This window comes from Bombina bombina, chromosome 8 (genome assembly GCF_027579735.1).
Source record: "Bombina bombina isolate aBomBom1 chromosome 8, aBomBom1.pri, whole genome shotgun sequence".
NCBI classification, from domain to species: domain Eukaryota; kingdom Metazoa; phylum Chordata; class Amphibia; order Anura; family Bombinatoridae; genus Bombina; species Bombina bombina.
The window spans coordinates 61,102,091-61,126,820 of NC_069506.1; the positions used below are offsets into that span (position 1 = coordinate 61,102,091).

The window sequence follows — 24,730 nt, forward strand, 5'->3', positions numbered from 1 at the left end:
AAAGGCAGGCAAAGGGCTTTAACATAGACATACATATCCATCTTTAGACATGTATATGTATGTATATATATGTAAAAATATATGTGTGTATGTGTACACATGTATTTATGTATTCAAATGTGTATATATTTATTTACAGACAAATATACACATATAGGGGGGCGTGTCCGGGCAGCGTCCATGATCAGACGCATATCTGTGGAGCTCCTGCTAAGGGAAATCTAATTTATGGATGAAGGCTAGCCTACTGCCTTATCTGTGAATAAATTTAACAAAGTTGATATCTTCTTATCCTACTGAGCTGATCGACACAAAGTTTGCGGTATAAAAATGTATAGGACGCTGACCAAGTCTATTATGATCAATGGCTATGGCCTAGCACAAGTCTCAAGCATCCCCCCCTCGATCCTCGAGGGTTAACAGTCACACTCTAGCTGCACTACTTCTCTAATGGCAACGACCAGTACTACTACACCCCTCTACTCCCCCACTCCTGGTATGGATGCACGGACGGTCGCCGCTATTATCAGAGGCAAACTGGCGGCTCTGGAGAGAAAGTTGCATGACCAATTCAACGACCTCCTCCGAGAGCTCCGAGGGCCAAGTAGGCTAAGTGACATAGCGGTTCATGTTGTGGAGAGGACGAGGAGCAAAGCCTCATCAACACTGCCTATGCAAGCCTACCGACCGCGCTACCTTAGTGGAGACAGTTCAGAAGAGGCGTTTCCAGTTCAGAGTCCGACAATTTACAGTGTATAGATCAGGCAGCAATCCCGGTAAAGCCGGTACCTACTCCTATAGTCCTGCATGGAAAGCACTACACGAGTCTCCTTAGGTAAATGTACACCGTCAGGGGACGAGTGAAACGGCTACTCCACATTTCACTTTACTCCACAACTACTGCCACTGGCAGACAGGTTTCCCTGAGTCCACCACATCAAACCCAAGATCTACCGGACTCTGTTTCTTGCGATGAAGCTGGGAATCGCTTGGACTAAAAGTTTGTCTTTTGCAGGGCACATAAACTTTATTTTCCCTAGAAGTAAAATAACACTAATGGATTAGTTAATAACATAAAGCAGCAGAGTGGAGTGTTCGAGGTGGGCTCTTACTATACAGACACTATTTAGCTGGCTTGGGACTACTTTCACTTTCTGCCATAAAACTTATATAACCCAGAATGCTTTTTTGTGCGATAGGTTTGTTCTTCTCATCATGTAAGTTAAGAATGCGTAGTTATATTTCTTGTGCCTATTTGTTTTACTGTATTGTAAGCATTTTGTCTCCTAAACATCCTACAGTTATGCTCATATTCCTAAGCTCATTTGGTGTTTAAATGTTAATCATAAATCTTGTTTAGCTAGTTCTTTCTCACCTACATAGTTGGCAATGCCTGAAACCTGCTACAGCACATGTTTTGTCTGAGCAGAGATTCCCCCATGATGGTTACCATGCACAACTAGAGTATACTTTAGCTCTCTCAAAGCTGTACAATACTACCTCCCCGAAAACTACTTAATAGCTTAAGACCTATATCATAAGCGGGACTGCACTTTTAGAGACACATTTGCCCTGTATATAGCACAATCCTATGGTTGTCCTTAGTAATTGTTTAATTGTTGAAAAATACAAATACAAAATAAATCAGTGCGCCAAAATACCTGTGAAAAAAAGTTATATAAACATAAACATATAATGCATGATGCTGGTAGGATTGATAATACCTATAAGTTGATAAATAAATCAATTATAATAGTGACAAATGTGGTCAAAAAAACAAACCAAACCACACCACTGTAGATGGAACTGAATTTACTTCATTTGCCACTAAGGAAAAATTAAATATAAATTCACATTTTACGTGTGATTCTCCCTTCGTGATTTATTTGTTGGAGTGTGTTTGTGGGATCCAATATGTGGGGAGGACCTCCAGGCCTCTCAAGAAGAGGTGGGGGGAACACAAAAGAAATATAGAAAAGAATATACAGAACCACAGTGTCCCCAAACATGCCAGTCAATGTCATACTGCACCTTCTGACTTTTTTTCTATTTTTCCATTAGAACAAATCCTACCCAAGTGGGGCAGAAATAGGTTTTTACAATTGAGACAAAGGGAGACTTTCTGGATATGGAAACTCCAAAGTTTGTCTCCCTGTGGTCTCAATGCCAACATTGATATGGCAGCTTTTAATTAATCTTGTGTCTATTTTAGGTATTCTTTTTTATGATTTTTTATGGTTTTTTAATATATCCTTAAGCATCTATTCGTTGTCCATACATTATATATAGATTGTGCTCATGAGGTTTTTAGTAGTCCTCATCTATCACAGGAGCTATATGTGACTTCGACCACACTATGTGGAACTACAACATATGCTTTGTACAAATATAAGCTATGTATACAATAATGTACACCAATGCCGATTGCATGTCAAATTGTATGCTTTGTACAAATATATGCTATGTATACAATAATGTACATCAATGCCGATTGCATGTTAAGTTTTTCATGTATAGTGGGTAGAATATATATATGTATGTATATGAATTTCATTTTCGTGGATGTGCATATATATATATTTTTTTTTGCATTTGTGGAATAAATAGTTAATTTTAATATTTTATTTTTTTGCCTGATTGGAGGGGTCTAATACCATGAGATCTTGGTTTTTATATGAATATTGTTATGACAATTTTTTAATTTTTGGTTAATACACATTATTTTTTGGGTAATACGATTTTTATATTTTTTAGACCATTAACATGAGGTTTAGAATTTTTCTAGCGAGATGCATGTTAAGTTGAGGATGTTTAGCGATGTTAACTGTAAATTGCTAGACAGTCCTTACGCAAGTAGTGACACTCCGGTTTAACCACATGTATGTTATAGGGTTAAAGTGGAGGTGTAGGTGTTACCACTAAGAGTGACCGAATGGTTCAGTATGCAAGTATCAGCAAGTTATGGACATATATACACTATTAGTTTATTAGTTTATTTCTAATATAACTATCAATACTATCCATACATATTTTCCTTTAGCGCTTATGTTTGTATATACATATAAGCCCGAGAAGCACTTTCCACATATCATTGGTTGGTAACTCACCAATGGTAGTTCCTACCTGCTAGCGCTAATGATTGGATTACACTCAGAGGCCCGAGCATTTTTGCACATATCATTGGATATTTAGTTACCAATGGAAGCTCTACTAGTGGTTACACCTTCACGCATGCGCTGTTCACTTTATGAGACGCCGAAAAACTCGGCAATAAAAGTTCGTGGTTCAAATCAGTATGTATATTGCATCTGAGGAAACGGTCAGGAGAGACCAAGAAACGTTGTGCTTTTGTACTCAAAATAAAGACAGGAGAAGTGGACCGAGCGCTACACCCAGGGCCTTAAGCTTACTAACTATATAGCCTCCTAGTAGGCTAACAATACAAAAGTTAAAATGGGGAGAGAGTAAGCGCTAAAAAGCTTAAAAGGCTAGTAAAAGGTACATTTTAATACATATAAAAATTTACAAATGGCAATCAGACGCATGGATCCATGTCTGACTTAACAAAAAAAAATATATATATAATAAACTAATCTAAAAATATCTAAAAATATCCAATGGAGTATAGCATGTGACGCTGACTTAGTAAGCCAGTGATGAGGAGTTAGAAGGACATGTACATTCAATAATATAAACAACCTAAGTGAGTGATTGAGTGCACACAATAGCTTTCAACAAAGAAAAATAGCATTCACAAAAAAGAAAAATAGCATTCACAAAAAATAGTGTTCACAAAAATTGGCGTACATAAAAAATGTTCAAATGTTCAACCGGTTATATGTAAGTGAATCCAGTAGTGTTTCCTCCAAAGTGACGTGTAGAAATATAACGTGAAGTCAATAATAGTAGAATGTAAACGTTGAGTGGGTCAAATTATTGTGGTTCAGCTGCTAAATTAAAAAATTGTAAATCCGTGAGGTGTATAAAAATAAAAATAACTTGTGAAAAAATCCACGTGGAAAACTTGAATTCAAATGATAAACAAAGGTCAAAAATCAAAAGACAAAAAATCAAAAGACAAAAATATCGAAATACAAAAATAGAAAATCAGTGATAATATTAAAAAGCACTAAAGATCTAATGAAAACAAATCCTTAATTCAGATGTTAAAAATCCTTGGTAAGATCCATAACAAACAAATACATCGATAAAATACCTAAAAGGGAACAAAAGAGAAACAAATAGTGCAACACTGTATATGATATATAATATAGGTAATTAAAACCAAGCTCACCAGTATGCCAACGCGTTTCGGCCTAGACTAGGCCTTTCTCAAGACTATACTGTATCAGAAAATCTGGGAGCTTTAAGTAGGGTCAGTGTTGAAATGATTGGTGCTGTTTTGGCGCCATTTTTAGAGGCACCTCCCTTTCCTGTTTCACCCATTGCATCTCTGGGATATTTCCTATGTTATGTTTCCTGTTTCACCCATTGCATCTTTGGGATATTTCCTATGTTATGTTTCCTGTTTCACCCATTGCATCTCTGGGATATTTCCTATGTTATGTTTCCTGTTTCACCCATTGCATCTCTGGGATATTTCCTATGTTATGTTTATGTTTTCCCATCTTAAAGGTGAATTGGTTCCTATTATTACACAAATTCTAGTATAAATCTAGATTTTCCTATTTATTTGTTTTTTATTTTCATTATTAGGTAATAGTAGCGTTTTGTCAATGTTGTTATTATTATATTCTGTGTTAACTCAGTTAGTTTTCTGGGCGGGTTTCCCCTTTCTTTGGGCTCAAATTGCTTATTTATTTACATGGACTGGTTCTCATTTATGAATTTCCCCTGTTGATGTCAAAAACGTAATTTCCAATGCGATCTTATTTTGAAAATTGCTATGACCGGAAGTGGCCTGGTATCGCGGCATCAACTTCCGTTTAAGCTTTTGGGAGACATAGTTTATTCGATTCACCGGTCTCTATCATGTGACCGGAAGTTATGTGATGCAGACCGGTGGACCAAAGAACTTCCGGTAACATGATAGAGACCGGTGAATCGAATTAACTATGTCTCCCAAAAGCTAAAACGGAAGTTGATGCCGCGATACCAGGCCACTTCCGGTCATAGCAATTTTCAAAGTAAGATTGCATTGGAAATTAAGTTTTTGACATCAACAGGGGCAATTCATAAATGAGAACCAGTCCATGTAAATAAATAAGCAATTAGAACCCAAAGAAAGGGGAAACCCGCCCAGAAAACTAACTGAGTTAACACATAATATAATAATAACAACATTGACAAAACGCTACTATTACCTAATAATGAAAATAAAAAACAAATAAATAGGAAAATCTAGATTTATACTAGAATTTGTGTAATAATAGGAACCAATTAACCTTTAAGATGGGAAAACATATACATAACATAGGAAATATCCCAGAGATGCAATGGGTGAAACAGGAAACATAACATAGGAAATATCCCAGAGATGCAATGGGTGAAACAGGAAACATAACATAGGAAATATCCCAAAGATGCAATGGGTGAAACAGGAAACATAACATAGGAAATATCCCAGAGATGCAATGGGTGAAACAGGAAAGGGCGCCAAAACAGCACCAATCATTTCAACACTGACCCTACTTAAAGCTCCCAGATTTTCTGATACAGTATAGTCTTGAGAAAGGCCTAGTCTAGGCCAAAACGCGTTGGCATACTGGTGAGCTTGGTTTTAATTACCTATATTATATATCATATACAGTGTTGCACTATTTGTTTCTCTTTTGTTCCCTTTTAGGTATTTTATCAATGTATTTGTTTGTTATGGATCTTACCAAGGATTTTTAACATCTGAATTAAGGATTTGTTTTCATTAGATCTTTAGTGCTTTTTAATATTATCACTGATTTTCTATTTTTGTCTTTCGATATTTTTGTCTTTTGATTTTTTGTCTTTTGATTTTTGACCTTTGTTTATCATTTGAATTCAAGTTTTCCACGTGGATTTTTTCACAAGTTATTTTTATTTTTATACACCTCACGGATTTACAATTTTTTAATTTAGCAGCTGAACCACAATAATTTGACCCACTCAATGTTTACATTCTACTATTATTGACTTCACGTTATATTTCTACACGTCACTTTGGAGGAAACACTACTGGATTCACTTACATATAACCGGTTGAACATTTGAACATTTTTTATGTACGCCAATTTTTGTGAACACTATTTTTTGTGAATGCTATTTTTCTTTTTTGTGAATGCTATTTTTCTTTGTTGAAAGCTATTGTGTGCACTCAATCACTCACTTAGGTTGTTTATATTATTGAATGTACATGTCCTTCTAACTCCTCATCACTGGCTCACTAAGTCAGCGTCACATGCTATACTCCATTGGATATTTTTAGATATTTTTAGATTAGTTTATTATATATATATTTTTTTTTGTTAAGTCAGACATGGATCCATGCGTCTGATTGCCATTTGTAAATTTTTATATGTATTAAAATGTACCTTTTACTAGCCTTTTAAGCTTTTTAGCGCTTACTCTCTCCCCATTTTAACTTTTGTACTCAAAATAAAGTCTGTTTGCTTTTACAAGACTTTGCCACGAACTATTTTTTATTCACTTTTCCACTTGATACATAGTATCTATAGCGATAACGGCTATTACAGGACGAGCCGGCTCTGTGAAACGGATGCTGGATACAACTTTCCTTTCTCATCGCCGCTCTCACATTGAGAAGATTACTACATACGAACAAGTGGGAGTGAGCTGGACGACTCTATAACAGTCCAGAAGGCGGTTGTGACACTTCTCAAGTGTCATATATCTTGTAAGTATGGTCTTACTTGTTTTATTGGCGTGTTTTACACATCTGATTGTGCACTATGGTGGCGCCTTCTTTTTTATTATTTAATTGTTTAATTGTTCTCTCTACCCTCCTTATCTTCGCTCCTCTGATAATGCATAGGACAGTCCTGCCCAAACTATATACTTTGACATGGTCTTATTAGGCAAAGTTTAAAGTGATGAAGCTGCGCTTATCAATCTAGTTTATAAGTGGTTCGTATAGTTCACCAAATTATAAGTCTGCAGCTTGTACCTGGGGCCACTTGGAGTGTGTTTCGTATGCCTTTCTTCTTCACACATTTACTTGAAACTGGAGTGTAACTGTCTACATATCTGTCGCAATATTGCGTCTAGCGGTGCTTACCCGCTGATTAGTTATATATATGAAGGGGTTGTGAACCCCGAAAACGTTCCATTAAAGAATCTTTTGGAAGACCTGAGAGTGCATCTGATTTTGTTTACTTATATATATATATATATATATATATATATATTTATGAATTAATAATATTCTATTCATATTTTCATGTTGGGTTAGCGCTCTTGAGAATATGTGATTGGGTTTGCGCTCAAGTGTTTTTCTTCCACTTTTTAAGCTCCATTAACTTCTATGGGGGAATAAGTTATCGTACGTGCGATATTCTATGTTTGGCTTTTTACGTGCACCACGTTAGCGTGCAAGCAAAAACTGTTTGCTTTCAACTTGTAATACGAGCGCAACCCGAAGCTTGCAAACAGCTTACTTTTAGCACGATAGCCTATCGTGTCCCGCGCTATCATTATCGTGCCACTTGTAATCTTGCCCTAAATTTTTTAAATGTATTTAATGCTACTCATTATGATGCTTAAAGCTTGAAGTCTGAGAAAAACAATATCAAGATAGTTTTTTTGGCAATTGCATTTATTATAACATTTGTGTTACAGATACATTTTATTTTATTTTGTTCAGACCAATATGGCTCCATTGTATGCAAATATTTTACAGTCCACTTAGAGAAAAGAATTCTATTAAATGTCATGAATATAATAGATTTGTGTAGATATTTTTATTGTGGTTAGGATGAGAACCAGACTCACAAGCAATATTCAAACATATAAAGATTGCACAACCATCATTTAGTTTCGTAAAACATAATAACTTTGAATGACAGTTTTTAGATGAACTTTAAATTGGAAAGTTGAACTATAATTACAGACATCATTCAAACCCTATAAAACGAAATACTTTGCGTGGCAAAGGCTTGAGGAAGCAGGACATGTTGTTGATGGCCATGAAGAGGCAGTAGAAAAACGTTCTTCAACCAGACCTCAAGTGAGGTGTAAATGGTGATAAACAGAAGTAATCTCTGCACGAGTTAACAAACGTATTAAAAAGCCACTTTTATTTCAGCTTCTTAAAAAAACATTTTAACATGATATTTAAAAGGGCAATTGTTACGTGTTTCACAGTGTACTAGCGCTTACTCATAGATATTGCAGTTGTTACAACACATCCCATTTAAAGGTATCATCAACCAACCACAATAAATTAATTTTTTAAAGGTACAAGTGGGAAATACATCAGTTCATAAAATAAACATGGTTGATGCAAAAAATATGTCCAATAAGTTATAAAAGCTCACAAGGATTTACCACTTAGTTCTAATTATATACTTGTGTGCTTGCTATGAGCAACTCATTTAAAAGCATGGTAACATGTAGATATTTGTTACATACATATTTATGCCAATTGTAAGACCAAGTGGGTGGTTTACCTCTTGGAGTGTAGGGTTTGCTCATTCCAGTATGTAGGTCAGACCTCACGTGAATTCAGGAATATTATTATTATTATCAGGTATTTGGGGAGCGCCAACAGATTCTGCAGCGCTATAAACATAGGCGGTATACAAAATAATATTTAAAGGGATCAGATGGATAGAGGGCCCTGCCGAGAGTTGCACTGTTGTAAGCGGCTCTTATTAAGGCTATCTACAAACAGCTGGGCTCATAGGCTTACATTCTAAAAAGCTCACGCGCAAATCAATGGATTTAGGAAAGGTTAGTGTAGGTTGTATGCATCCCTGAATAGTAGAGTCTTTAGGGAGCGCTTGAAGCTGTTAAAACTAGGGGAGAGTCTTCTGGAGCAAGGCAGGGAGTTCCACAAGATGAGACCCAGTCTGGAGAAGTCTTGTAAATGGGAATGTGAGAAAATAACAAGAGAGGAGGAGAGGAGGAGATTGTGAGCAGAGCGAAGGGGACGGGAGGGAGAGTATGAGAGTATCTGGAGACAAGGTCTGAAATGTAGGGTGGGGAGCAGTGCAGTTGAGGGCTTTGTATGTCAGAGTGAGGATTTTGTGTTTAATCCTGGAGGCAAGAGGAAGACAGTGAAGGGATTGGCAGAGAGGTGCAGCAGATGAAGAGCGATGTGTAAAGAAGATGAGCTTGGCAGTGGCATTCGTTATGGATTGTAAAAGAGCTAGGCGGCAGCTAGGTAGACCAGAGAGGACGTAGTTGCAATAGTCGAGGCGGGAAAGGATGAGAGAGTGGATTAAAAATCTTAGTTGTGTCTTGTGTAAGGAAATGTCTAATTTTAAAGATTTTTTTAAGGTGGAAGCAGCAGGCTTTAGGCAAGGACTGAATGTGAGGAGTGAAAGAAGAGTCTGAGTCAAGTGTGACCCCCAAGACATTGGGCATGTGGAGTAGGGGTAATGATGGAATTATCAACAGTTATAGAAAATTGGGGGATGGAGATTTTGAAAAAAGGGGGAAAAATAAGGAGTTCAGTTTTGGAGAGATTTAGCTTAAGGTAGTGAGAGGACATCTAAGATGAGATATGAGAAAGACAGTTAGTGACACGGGTTAGTAAGGAAGGAGGTAGGTCTGGTGAAGAGGTAGATTTGGGTGTCATCGGCATACAAATGGTATTGAAACCTGTGGAACTTTATTAAGGAACCTAATGATGAAGTGTAGATTGAAAAGAGAAGGGGACTTAGGACAGAGCCTTGAGGTACCTCAACAGAAAGTGGTAACGGGGCAGAGGATGCTCCAGAGAAGGCTACATTAAAGGTACGGTTAGATAGATAGGAAGAGAATCACGAGAGAGCTGTGTCGCAGATGCCGAAGGAATGCAGGGTTTAGAGCAAAAGAGGGTGGTTTACAGTGTCAAAGGCTGCAGACAGATCAAGGAGGATAAGCAGAGAGAAGTGGCCTTTGGATTTTGCTGTAATTAGGTCGTTGGTAACCTTGACAATTGCTGTCTCTGTGGAGTGATGGGGACGGAATCCAGATTGCAGTTGGTCAAGAAGAGAGTTTAATGTAAGGAAAATGGATAGATGTGCATATACTAGTTTTTCAAGGAGCTTTGAGGCAAGAGGGAGTAGGGAAATAGGACGATAGCTGGATGGGGAGGTTGGATCGAGGGAAGGTTTTTTGAGGATAGGTGTGACCAGTGCATGTTTTATAGATGAGGGAAATAAACCAGTGTTGAGGTAGAGGATGAAAATGTGTGTGAGCATAGGGGTGACGGTAGAATAGAGGGAGGGGAGTTGCTGTGAGGGGATGGGGTCAAGGGGACAGGTAGTGAGGTGGGAGGGCAGTATAAGGGCAGAAATTTCTTCCTCTGTAACAGGGGCAAAAGAGCTAAATCTATGGCTATTTGGGTTTTGGATGATTGTGAGCTTTTGAGGGGGTGGGCGATTGGTAGTATCTTGAGAGCTTATTTCATTTCTGGTGGAGTCAATTTTGTTATTGAAGTGGCTGGCAAAATAGAGTGCACGAACATTAAAAAATGAGGATTCAGCAATTGCATGACAATTGGTGTTTATATGATGAATATTACAAATATCTCAGTGCAAATTATTGAGATTGCGAAGTCCCTTCCCCTCCCTACACAGGTGTAAAAAAAGAGAATTATTCTTGATATATAGGCTACAAACACGTTCTTCATTGCTATTAATATCGAATGGGATCATTTGTATTTCATTGGTTAGTTATTAAATGTTATCAGATTTTGACACAATATTGATATATAGACATTTTCCCCTTTTCTTTTCTTTATGCTATATATCAAATAAGTCATTAATATATAATTAGAAATATGTGGTGAATCCTTGTGTGTTTATAGAATTTATTGGAAATATTTTAGAGATCACACTTTTTTAAGTTATGAGCTAAGGTTTTGCACTCTTGTGCTTTTAATATGTTAAAGTACAGCGTGAAATGCATAACTGTCATTTTAACCCACACTTTAAGGAGCTGAAATAAAAGTTGCTTTTTAAACCCCTCTGACAGGAATACATTTTATTTATCGTGATTTTGCTAGCGTTGTGCTGCTGGTAAGGATTTCACTGCACCCTGTGAAACTATGGCTGATGTAGTTTAATGCTGCGTTTATGTCTTAGGGCAGTTCAGCGTGGTGTTTGAAGCAGCAGTTTCCTTATTCTGAATCAGCTCTGACAGCCCCTTATTTATTTTATATTGTAGATTAGACAATTTGAATTGGGTTGATTTTGGTACTTGCAATGGGAAGGTCATAGAGGATGGGTAATATTAAATGGGGTTGTTTGCAGTAAGGAGATACTATACTGTTGTATATGTTGTCGGGGATGGTATAAGGTAGTATCTGTATGGTGAGGGGTAGAGTATAGGAAGGTGTTTGTACTATAAGGAATAATGTAAAGAGTCTGTTGGGTGTTAAAGAAACACTGAATATAATTTTTTTCTTTCGTGATTCAGATAGAGCATGCAATTTTTAAGCAACTTTCCAATTTACTCCTATTATACATTTTTCTTCGTTCTCTTGGTATCTTTATTTGAAAAAGCAGGAATGCAAGCATTGGAGCCGGCCCATTTTTGGCTCAGCACCCTGTATAGCACTTTCTGATTGATGGCTGCATTTAGGCACCAATCAGCAAGTGTTACCCTGGTGCTGAACCAAAGATGGGTCGGCTCATAAGCTTTCATTCCTGCTTTTTCAAATAAAGATACCAAGAGAACAAAGAAAATAAGTTGTTTAAAATTGCATGCTCTATCTGAATCATGGAAGAAAAAAATTGGGTTCAGTGTCCCTTTAAGGGATAATTGCTCTTTGTGGGAGCCAGGTCATTAGTGGTTAGGGTTTATTATGTTGGTGAGGGTTAACTTGATGTAGAGGATCCTTTCTTTTTTTGATCCACTATATTGATTTTGTCAACTAAAACCTCTAAATCAACAGTAAAATGTGTTGTATAAATGCAGGTGACAGTCACTATAAAAAATGGGTCATTGATGGTCACTGAAATCTCCCACTACAGAGAAATTGCTGACTAGCCAAGAATACTAACACTAAAGCTCGAACACATATCTAATAGCAAGAAGCAGCAGCAGCACAGCAAAACTGAAAGAATGATTTATTGATGTGCTGGAGAATGCTGCTGATAAAGATGTCAGTATACAAGCACCATATCTTAGCATAGTTAATGGCAGTCCAGACACAACAAAGGAAAAGCAGAAAGAATGCCACTCTTGTCTAGGAAGAAATCAGAGTTTATATTATATTTTAATTATTTATTTTGCCTCCTTTCATGTAATTAAGCTCTGAAAATCAGTCCATTTTTAATTCTCAGAACGCACCCTACAGATGTCTCATGGCTAACTCTGCTACATATTTGTCAGCAATTGGTTTTGCCAGATAACAACTGCAAAACAATGTACTTTATGCACCCTGGTGACTTTTCAATCCTAACCATGCTACAATGCACTTTAATACTTACATTATGATTATGGCTTGTCTTCTTGTCTGCTGACTAAAGCCAAGATTGGCTCCTCCAAAAAAGCAAATGGCGGTTGCAGTTATTTTGATTTAAAAATGTTTAGACTTGGTCGATAGGTTATTTTATATAGAAACACAACAAAAATTTCTTATAATTACAAGTACTGTCCCCTGAAAGTGATGGTAAACGCCGCTTATTTACGATTGAACATTTCCATTTTGCATACTTTAAATATTCTAACCACACAAAAAGTTTTTACTTTTTTACTTTTTTTAAGCACTTTGATAGCACTTGTTTTCTCCGCCCCCTCAATTTTTCCCAAAGCACTAAAGTGAAGTGTATTGCGGTTCCACCCGCTCTACATATTAGAACCTCTGCGTACCGACAGGGATTACAAACAGCACCTGCGCAAGGTTGTCAATGATGTATATCAAGTAAACCTTGAATCATGAGACTCAACTTTTACTTGTTTTGCAGTGCAGAGATCATTGCGTTATAATGCGCATGCGTGTACCGCTCACATAGAAGTAAGCCTGTCGGACAACTCGCTTACTGAATAGATGCGCCTGAAAATAAATAATTTTGTAAATTATGCAAGCGACAAATGCAAGGTAAAATTGTGCAATTTTTTCAATATAGATAATAAAGCAAAACATTTGAATGTGAGTTAATTATGCAACATATATTAAAATTAATAAGAAGTATGTATACTGAGTTTACCATCACTTTAATGCAGCATAACTAAAGCCAGCAATCCTAATTTAAATCAATATACAAATTACTAAAGTGTTTCAAAATTGTAATAAGGGTCTGACAACAAACTGAATATTAAAGTCAAGTAAAATTAAATTTGTTTAACTGTAACAGATCTCTGTGATTCACAAGGCTATAATTATTATTTAATGATGAATAGCAGATTTCAACCTTTTTATTTAACAGCACAAAGACATTTCATTTAAATACTTAAATGTATGCACATCACAAAAAGCAAAACACATTTAAATGAAAAATAGGTATCTAAGGGATTGTCTTGACAGAGAAGAAACAATAAAATGTACATATATCATGCATATTCTGTATTCAGATATACCAATATTTCAGTGGGTTGGCTCAGGTTTTTTTTTAATGAATTAAAAAAAATAGTTACAGCAGCAATACAACCACATAGGAATAGAATCCATTAAGGTCTAAGCGAAAATACAGCTACTGACTAAGAAAGGATATTAGTCCTTATCACAGCTACAAAGAAACACAAAGATTAAATTAGCCTATGTATTCATATACACATACATATATGAAGTAATATTGAAAGTGGACAAGGTGGTATTGCTCTGTGAGCAGAGGTACTGAGTAGCCTTTATCCTATGGTTTATGTTTCATCTGTTATAAGGTAATATTTGATGATCTTTTGTTTGGGATCATCCATTACAGAATACCAAAGATGGATGATCTTGTAATCCATCTATCTATGGCAACTCAAGCTTTATCATGAGTTGACAAAAACATTTATTTTATCATACTACCTGGAAATAAATTACTAGTACTTTACAAAAATCATATCTTACAGCTTAATAAAACAAGCAAAAGAATTCTAATATGTCAAATAGGCAAATTGCACAGAAGAATTTAAAATGAACATCTCAGACATTCCCAAATACACTGAAAAGCTAATAGGTAATTAGTGGTCTATTAGAGTATTTGGGTATCACTAGATCTTTTTAGGTTCTTGTTTATTATAAGTATGAACAACATTTTATTAGTATTTCCTTTTAATAACTAGGATTTTGAGACATTGGTGGTTCCATTGAGTAAAGCCTTTCATTTGACTGAAGGGGACAGTGGAATTGTCGCTCCCTTCCTTCCTGCCTAACTACACCCTGGATCACCCAAAACTGCCCAGTTCCACCCACGTGGCAACCACAGCTCAACCTTTACTTGCATTGACTCAACCCATAGAACATTCAAGTCCAAACATTGCACCCTCAATGAAGTGCACACTGCAGGTGTTCTACCAGCACCATACATCAATGTTCAAGGAACAGCATGACTAAGGGATAGTATCCTGAAACATTGTTGCATTTTTGCAAGCATGTCTCTATAGTAAACTGCAGAAATTTTGAAAAAAATGTGCTCTTGCAATTTTGAATCAGTACAGCTTAATTGCAATTTTTAGCATATTTTAATTAGTACATTAGAAAGTAGCTATACTTTAAAAAAAAAAAAAAAGGATAAACTTTCAACGTCTACATATTTTGGACTATGAAGATTATATATATACAGTATATATATATATATATATATATATACACACACACTTTTGTTATTTTGGCTTCATGCTGAAAGCTCCTTTATTTGTTGGAAGCGTTCGCCATACTGTGCTGCTCAGACAGCCCATACAAAACGCTATTTTGCTGAGAGGTGGCATTTCCACCTCTTAGTCAATAGCCGTGTGGGCTATCCGGCTTGGCGCCAGTTGGAACTCACGGCTATTTGCTAAGAGGTGGAAACGTCTCATCACAGTAAATAGCGTTCTGCCGTGGGCAGCCTGAGGAGCTCAGTGTGGCAAATGCTTCCAACAAATAAATGAGCTTTCAGCATGAAGTATTTTATACTTTATGACTGAAAGTCCCCATTATTTGTTCCAACTGTAAATCCTAATTTCACAAACGCTAGGATTTACAATCACTTTAAACTCTATTGGCATTTTAAAATGCCTGTATATATTTTCAGTTCTCATATATTTATGAAAAGTGACGCATGTAATTATTCCCTGTTTTTAATCATGTCAACTTGTAGGTTGCATAGTAGTGAAAGAGAAAGGGCAGTATTTCCACAGGTTTCCGACACCATTGGACACTTTTGGATTATCTATATATTTTTTGGTTCATTTTTTCATTACCATTTTTATAATATTTTTTCTATTTTTATTTTTACACATTTTTGGCTTTTTTCTTCCAACACAATCATCAAGAACTTCAGTTTGGATTTCTTGGACAGTACTTTTACACCTATTATAGAAGATAATCATTTTATTTTCACGTCTTATACTGGCAATTTCTCATCAGAGATCATTGTTATTTCCAAAAAAAGGTTAACTGCAAGGAAAACAGAAACAGAGGCACCACATGTGTAGATCAATCAAAACTGACAAAATCCAAGCAAGATGAGATACAGGATACTCACAAACGTGAAGGCACTCTCTTGTGCCTGTAGGGGCAGGCTGGTATTTAAACAGCAAACCAGCTGGCTGTACCAAGGGATCCCCGTCAAGATATCCTACAGTTGTGGTGAATCTCACAACAGCAACCCTTAACTAGGTTACTTCCAGCGAAAAGGAAAAATTGTCCAGAGGGGAGGTAGGCTAAACAGCCTTATGGTTACTGGCAGGGGAAATGCCACACGAACACCAGATTTGTTAAAAAAGTTTCAAGTATTTTATTTTTCAAAAGATAAAAAATACCATCAGTAACAAATTACAGCTGAGTGTGTTAAATGGCAAGTCTCCTAGTATATGCAGAGATAATAGCGACGCGTTTCTCAGGGAAGACCCTGTTTCATCAGGCTTGTATACTCTGCATATACAAGGAGACTTGCCATTTAACACACTCAGCTGTAATTTGTTACTGATGGTATTTTTTATCTTTTGAAAAATAAAATACTTGAAACTTTTTTAACAAATCTGGTGTTCGTGTGGCATTTCCCCTGCCAGTAACCATAAGGCTGTTTAGCCTACCTCCCCTCTGGACAATTTTTCCTTTTCGCTGGAAGTAACCTAGTTAAGGGTTGCTGTTGTGAGATTCACCACAACTGTAGGATATCTTGACGGGGATCCCTTGGTACAGCCAGCTGGTTTGCTGTTTAAATACCAGCCTGCCCCTACAGGCACAAGAGAGTGCCTTCACGTTTGTGAGTATCCTGTATCTCATCTTGCTTGGATTTTGTCAGTTTTGATTGATCTACACATGTGGCGCCTCTGTTTCTGTTTTCCTTGCAGTTAACCTTTTTTTGAAGATACACCATCGTTTGGGTGAAGACCGAGAGCTGCCTTATCTATCTTTCTCTGGACTCATTTGGACTTCATTTGAACTTTTCCATTTGACCATTTGATAAGTCTGTATATACATATATTTTAACTATTTTTTATATTTTATATATTTTTTATTATTATTATTATTTTTTAATTTTTAGATTTATAATTCTATCCACATATATGGTATTACCAGGGGCATATTGATTGTATTACCATTCCAGTACTATACTCTGCCCGTAGTTATTAGCGCCTCCTATAGGGGATTTGTGGTATTACATCAGTATCACAATATCCCTGATAATATATCATTGTTATTTCACTTTGTTTATAATTTTGTTCTACCCTATTTTTATACTAATAAATATTGATTTTTAATACACAATTGTATTTTAGAATTTCAATAGAGTGTTAAGTTGAACAGAGTGATACTTTAGCCTTTTTTCTGTACTATTATAACTAACTTTTGAGTTTATTAGGGATCTCATTTTGGGAGCTTGTATCGTTTTGTGTAGTCGCTGTGTGTATATAAACCTTCTGTAAACCTTCCAGAAAGAACAATATTGTTGTCTGGAGTGAAAATACCGTAATGGCTGTATTTAGGGTAAGAAATTGCCCACAACAAGGCGCAGAAACTAAATAATAATAATGAAATACCAAAAAGGTATATGCAGATTTTTAAAAAAGTAGAATAATTTAAAGTGCAATTGAAAAAAGTGTACTCAAAAGAACAATGATAAGCTACAATGAGCTGGGAAACCTTCCTCGATGAAAGAGCACCAAAGAAGGGGAAAAAAAAAAAAACCTTTAATAATATATAACAAATAACATAATTTATGTAAGAACTTACCTGATAAGTTCATTTCTTTCATACTGGCAAGAGTCCATGAGCTAGTGACGTATGGGATATACAATCCTACCAGGAGGGGCAAAGTTTTCCAAACCTCAAAATGCCTATAAATACACCCCTCACCACACCCACAATTCAGTTTAACGAATAGCCAAGCAGTGGGGTGATAAAGAAAGGAGTAAAAAGCATCAACAAAGGAATTTGGAAATAATTGTGCTTTATACAAAAAATCATAACCACCACAAGGGTGGGCCTCATGGACTCTTGCCAATATGAAAGAAATGAATTTATCAGGTAAGTTCTTACATAAATTATGTTTTCTTTCATGTAATTGGCAAGAGTCCATGAGTCCACCCTTTTTGTGGTGGTTATGATTTTTTGTATGGGATAGTAATACCCAAGATGTGAAACTCCACGCAAGAGTCACTAGAGAGGGAGGGATAAAAATAAAAATAGCTATTTCTCGCTGAAAAAATAATCCACAACCCAAAATATAAGTTCATTCTCATTAAATGAAAAGAAAAAACTTAAAACATAAGCAGAAGAATCAAACTGAAACAGCTGCCTGAAGAACTTTTCTACCAAAAACTGCTTCTGAAGAAGCAAATAAATCAAAACTGTAGAATTTAGTAAATGTATGCAAAGAAGAACAGGTTGCTGCATTGCAAATCTGATCAATTGAAGCTTCATTCTTAAAAGCCCACGAAGTGAAGACTAATCTAGTAGAATGAGCTTTAATTCTCTGAGGCGGGGCTTGACCCGACCCCAAATAAGCTGAATGAATCAAAAGCTTTAACCACGAAGCCAAGGAAACGGCAGAAGCCTTCTGACATTTCCTAGAACCAGAAAAGATAACAAATAGACTAGAAGTCTTCCTGAAATCTTTAGTAGCTTCAACATAATATTTCAAAGCTCTTACCACATCCAAAGAATGTAAGGATTTCTCCAAAGAATTTTTAGGATTAGGACACAAGGAAGGGACAACAATTTCTCTATTAATGTTGTTAGAATTTACAGCCTTAGGTAAGAATTTAAATGAAGTCCGCAAAACCACCTTATCCTGATGAAAAATCAGAAAAGGAGATTCACAAGAAAGAGCATATAATTCAGAAACTTTTCTAGCAGAAGAGATGGCCAAAAGGAACAACACTTTCCAAGAAAGTATTTTAATGTCCAGAGAATGCATAGGCTCAAATTGAGGAGCATGTAAAGCCTTCAAAACCAAAATAAGACTCCAAGGAGTCTGAACAATCTGAGAATACACATCTGGATGGAGAGACCACTCCCCCGGATGTAAAGTCTGACGGCTGAGATAATCCGCTTTCCAATTGTTTACACCTGGGATATGTACCACAGAAATTAGACAAGAGCTGGATTCCGCACAAGAAAGTATTCAAGATACTTCTTTCATAGCTAGGGGACTGTGAGTTCCACCCTGAAGATTGACATATGCCACAGCTGTGATATTGTCTGTCTGAAAGCAATTGAATGGTTTTCTCTTCAACAGAGGCCAAGCCTGAAGAGCCCTGAAAATTGCATGGAGTTCCAAAATATTTATTTGTAATCTAGCATCTTGAGATTTCCAAATCCCTTGTGCTGTCAGAGATCCCTAAACAGCTCCCCAACCTGAAAAGATTTGCATCTGTTGTTATCACAGTCCAGGTTGGACGAACCAAAGAGGCCCCTAGAACTATACGATGGTGATCTAACCACCAAGTCAGAGATAGCCGAACATTGGGATTTAAGGATATTAATTGTGATATCCTTGTATAATCCCTGCACCATTGATTCAGCATACAAAGCTGGAGAGGTCTTATATGAAAACGAGCAAAGGGAATTGTGTCCGATGCTGCAGTCATGAGACCTAAAACTTCCATGCACATAGCTACTGAAGGAAATAATAGAGACTGAAGGTTCCGACAAGCTGAAACCAATTTTAATTGTCTCTTGTCTAGTAGAGACAGTCATGGACACTGAATCTATCTCGAAACCTAAAAAGGTGACCCTTGTCTGAGGAATCAATTAACTTTTTGGTAAATTGATCCTCCAACCATGTCTTTGAAGAAACAACAGTAGTTGATTTGCGTGAGATTCTGCAGAACGTAAAGACTGAGCAAGTACCAAGATATCGTCCAAATAAGGAAACACAGAGAACCTTTGAAAAGATTCCTAGAGCTGTCGCTAGGCCAAAAAGGAAGAGCAACAAATTGGTAATGCTTGTCTAAAAAAGAGAATCTCAGAAACTGATAGTAATCTGGATGAAACGGAATATGAAGATATGCATCCTGTAAGTGTATTGTAGGCATATAATGCCCTTGCTGAACAAAATGCAGAATAGACCTTATAGTCACCATTCTGAAAGTTGGTACTCTTACATGTCGATTCAAAATTTTTAGATCCAAAACTGGTCTGTATGAATTTTCTTTCTTTGGGACAATGAATAGATTTGAACAAAACCCCAGACCCTGTTCCTGAAACGGAACTGGCATGATTACCCCAGATAACTGCAGGTCTGAAACACACTTCAGGAAAGCCTGAGCCTTTACTGGGTTTGCTGGAATGCGTGAGAGAAATAAACTTCTCACAGGCGGTCTTACTCTGAATCCTATTCTGTACCCCTGAGAGACAATATTCTGAATCTAATGATTTTGGACCGAATTGATCCAAACATCTTTGAAAAATCTTAATTTGCCCCCTAGGACCACCTTCATGCGGACTTGGGGGCTGGTTTTGATCTCTTAAATGGCTTGAATTTATTCCAGTTTGAAGAAGGCTTCCAATTGGAAACAGATTCCTTGGGGAAAAATTAGGTTTCTGTTCCTTATTAAGAACGAAAACTGTCCCCCAGTGACAGTTGAAATTATTGAATCCAACTGTGAACCAAATAATTTATTACCTTGGAAGGAAAGAAATAGCAATCTGGACTTAGAAATCATATCAGCATTCCAAGATATAAGCCACAAAGCTCTTCTAGCTAAAATAGCTAAAGACATAGATTTAACATCAATTTTGATGATATCAAAAAATGGCATCACAAATGAAATTATTAGCATGTTGAATCAAGTTAACAATGCTAGACAAATCATGATCTGATACTTGTTGCGCTAAAGTTTCCAACCAAAAGGTTGAAGCAGCTACAACATCAGCCAAAGAAATTGCAGGCCTAAGAAAATGACCTGAAAATAAATGAACTTTCCTTAGATAAGTACAAGTTTCCTATCTAAAGGATCTTTAAAATAAATACTATCTTCCATAGGAATAGTAGTACGTTTAGCAAGAGTAGAGATAGCCTCATCAACTTTGGGGATCTTTTCCCAAAACTCCAATCTAACTGCTGGCAAAGGATACAATTTTTAAAACATTAAAGAAGGAATAAAAGAAGTACCAGGCCTATTTCATTCCTTAGAAATCATATCAGAAATAGCATCAGGAACTGTAAAAACCTCTGAAATAACCACAGGAGGTTTATAAACAGAATTTAAATGTTTACTAGCTTTAAAATCAAGAGAACTAGTCTCCTCAATGTCCAATATAATCAACACTTCTTCAACAAAGAATGAATGTACTCCATTTTAAATAAATAAGTAGATTTGTTAGTGTCAATATCTGAGGAAGGATCTTCTGAAACAGATAGATCCTCATCAGAGAAGGATAATTCAGTATCTTGTTGGTCATATGAAATGTCATCAACTTTATGAGAAGTTTAAAAACATAATTTATGCTTACCTGATAAATTCCTTTCTTCTGTAGTGTGATCAGTCCACGGGTCATCATTACTTCTGGGATATTACTCCTCCCCAACAGGAAGTGCAAGAGGATTCACCCAGCAGAGCTGCATATAGCTCCTCCCCTCTACGTCACTCCCAGTCATTCGACCAAGGACCAACGAGAAAGGAAAAGCCAAGGGTGAAGTGGTGACTGGAGTATAAATTAAAAAATATTTACCTGCCTTAAAAACAGGGCGGGCCGTGGACTGATCACACTACAGAAGAAAGGAATTTATCAGGTAAGCATAAATTATGTTTTCTTCTGTTAAGTGTGATCAGTCCACGGGTCATCATTACTTCTGGGATACCAATACCAAAGCAAAAGTACACGGATGACGGGAGGGATAGGCAGGCTCTTTATACAGAAGGAACCACTGCCTGAAGAACCTTTCTCCCAAAAATAGCCTCCGATGAAGCAAAAGTGTCAAATTTGTAAAATTTGGAAAAAGTATGAAGCGAAGACCAAGTTGCAGCCTTGCAAATCTGTTCAACAGAGGCCTCATTCTTGAAGGCCCAAGTGGAAGCCACAGCTCTAGTAGAATGAGCTGTAATTCTTTCAGGAGGCTGCTGTCCAGCAGTCTCATAAGCTAAACGAATTATGCTACGAAGCCAAAAAGAAAGAGAGGTAGCGGAAGCTTTTTGACCTCTCCTCTGCCCAGAGTAAATGACAAACAGAGAAGACGTTTGTCGAAATTCCTTAGTTGCCTGTAAGTAAAATTTTAGAGCACGGACTACATCCAGGTTGTGCAGTAGACGTTCCTTCTTTGAAGAAGGATTTGGGCATAAAGAAGGAACAACAATCTCTTGATTAATATACCTGTTAGTAACAACCTTAGGTAAGAACCCAGGTTTAGTACGCAGGACTACCTTATCCGAATGAAAAATCAAATAAGGAGAATCACAATGTAAGGCTGATAATTCAGAGACTCTTCGAGCCGAGGAAATAGCCATTAAAAATAGAACTTTCCAAGATAACAACTTTATATCAATGGAATGAAGGGGTTCAAACGGAACGCCCTGTAAAACATTAAGAACAAGGTTTAAACTCCATGGTGGAGCAACAGTTTTAAACACAGGCTTAATCCTGGTCAAAGCCTGACAAAAAACCTGGACGTCAGGAACTTCTGACAGACGTTTGTGTAACAGAATGGACAGAGCTGAGATCTGTCCCTTTAATGAACTAGCAGATAAACCCTTTTCTAAACCTTCTTGTAGAAAAGACAATATCCTAGGAATCCTAACCTTACTCCAAGAGTAACCTTTGGATTCACACCAATATAGGTATTTACGCCATATCTTATGGTAAATCTTTCTGGTAACAGGTTTCCTAGCCTGTATTAAGGTATCAATAACTGACTCAGAAAACCCACGTCTTGATAAAATCAAGCGTTCAATTTCCAAGCAGTCAGCTTCAGAGAAGTTAGATTTTGATGTTTGAAGGGACCCTGTATCAGAAGGTCCTGTTTCAGAGGTAGAGACCAAGGTGGACAGGATGACATGTCCACCAGGTCTGCATACCAAGTCCTGCGTGGCCACGCAGGTGCTATTAGAATCACTGATGCTCTCTCTTGTTTGATTCTGGCAATCAATCGAGGAAGCAACGGGAAGGGTGGAAACACGTAAGCCATCCTGAAGTCCCAAGGTGCTGTCAGAGCATCTATCAGGACTGCTCCTGGATCCCTGGATCTGGACCCGTAACGAGGAAGCTTGGCGTTCTGTCGAGACGCCATGAGATCTATCTCTGGTTTGCCCCAACGTCGCAGTATTTGGGCAAAGACCTCCGGATGAAGTTCCCACTCCCCCGGATGAAAAGTCTGACGACTTAAGAAATCCGCCTCCCAGTTCTCCACTCCCGGGATGTGGATTGCTGACAGGTGGCAAGAGTGAGACTCTGCCCAGAGAATTATCTTTGATACTTCCATCATAGCTAGGGAGCTTCTTGTCCCTCCCTGATGGTTGATGTAAGCTACAGTCGTGATGTTGTCCGACTGAAACCTGATGAACCCCCGAGTTGTCAACTGGGGCCAAGCCAGGAGGGCATTGAGAACTGCTCTCAATTCCAGAATGTTTATTGGCAGGAGACTCTCCTCCTGACTCCATTGTCCCTGAGCCTTCAGAGAATTCCAGACGGAACCCCAACCTAGAAGGCTGGCGTCTGTTGTTACAATTGTCCAGTCTGGTCTGCTGAATGGCATCCCCCTGGACAGATGTGGCCGAGAAAGCCACCATAGAAGAGAATTTCTGTTCTCTTGATCCAGATTCAGAGAAGGGGATAAGTCTGAGTAATCCCCATTCCACTGACTTAGCATGCACAGTTGCAGTGGTCTGAGGTGTAAGCGTGCAAAGGGTACTATGTCCATTGCCGCTACCATTAAGCCGATTACCTCCATGCATTGAGCCACTGACGGGTGTTGAATGGAATGAAGGGTGCGGCAAGCACTTTGAAGTCTTGTTAGCCTGTCCTCTGTCAGGTAAATCTTCATTTCTACAGAATCTATAATAGTCCCCAGGAAGGGAACTCTTGTGAGTGGAACGAGTGAACTTTTCTTTTCGTTCACCTTCCATCCATGTGACCTTAGAAATGCCAGCACTAACTCTGTATGAGACTTGGCAGTTTGAAAGCTTGAAGCTTGTATCAGAATGTCGTCTAGGTATGGAGCTACCGAGATTCCCCGCGGTCTTAGTACCGCCAGAAGAGCACCCAGAACCTTTGTGAAGATTCTTGGAGCTGTAGCCAATCCGAATGGAAGAGCCACAAACTGGTAATGCCTGTCTAGGAAAGCAAACCTTAGGTACCGATAATGATCTTTGTGAATCGGTATGTGAAGATAAGCATCTTTTAAATCTACAGTGGTCATGTACTGACCCTCTTGGATCATAGGTAAAATTGTCCGAATAGTCTCCATCTTGAACGATGGAACTCTTAGGAATTTGTTTAGGATCTTTAAGTCCAGGATTGGTCTGAAAGTTCCCTCTTTTTTGGGAACCACAAACAGATTTGAGTAAAACCCCTGTCCCTGTTCCGATCGTGGAACTGGATGGATTACTCCCATTAACAAGAGCTCTTGTACGCAGCGTAGAAACGCCTCTTTCTTTGTCTGGATTGTTGACAATCTTGACAGATGAAATCTCTCTCTTGGAGGAGAGTATTTGAAGTCCAGAAGGTATCCCTGAGATATTATCTCTAGCGCCCAGGGATCCTGAACATCTCTTGCCCAAGCCTGGGCGAAGAGAGAAAGTCTGCCCCCCACTAGATCCGATCCCGGATCGGGGGCCCTCAATTCATGCTGTTTTAGGGGCAGCAGCAGGTTTCCTAGTCTGCTTGCCCTTGTTCCAGGACTGGTTAGGTTTCCAGCCTTGTCTGTAGCGAGCAACAACTCCTTCCTGTTTTGGTGCAGAGGAAGTTGATGCTGCTCCAGCTTTGAAATTACGAAAGGAACGAAAATTAGACTGTCTAGTCTTGGCTTTGGCTTTGTCCTGAGGCAGGGCATGG

General features: G+C 37.7%; 1 protein-coding gene across 1 annotated transcript in view; it reads right to left on the bottom strand.

Annotated features, from left to right (window-relative positions):
• The window catches only part of ACOT7 (acyl-CoA thioesterase 7), a 1,060,649-nt gene that overhangs the window by 497,217 nt on the left and 538,702 nt on the right, over positions 1-24,730 (bottom strand). The gene's annotated exons all lie outside the window — the stretch shown is intronic.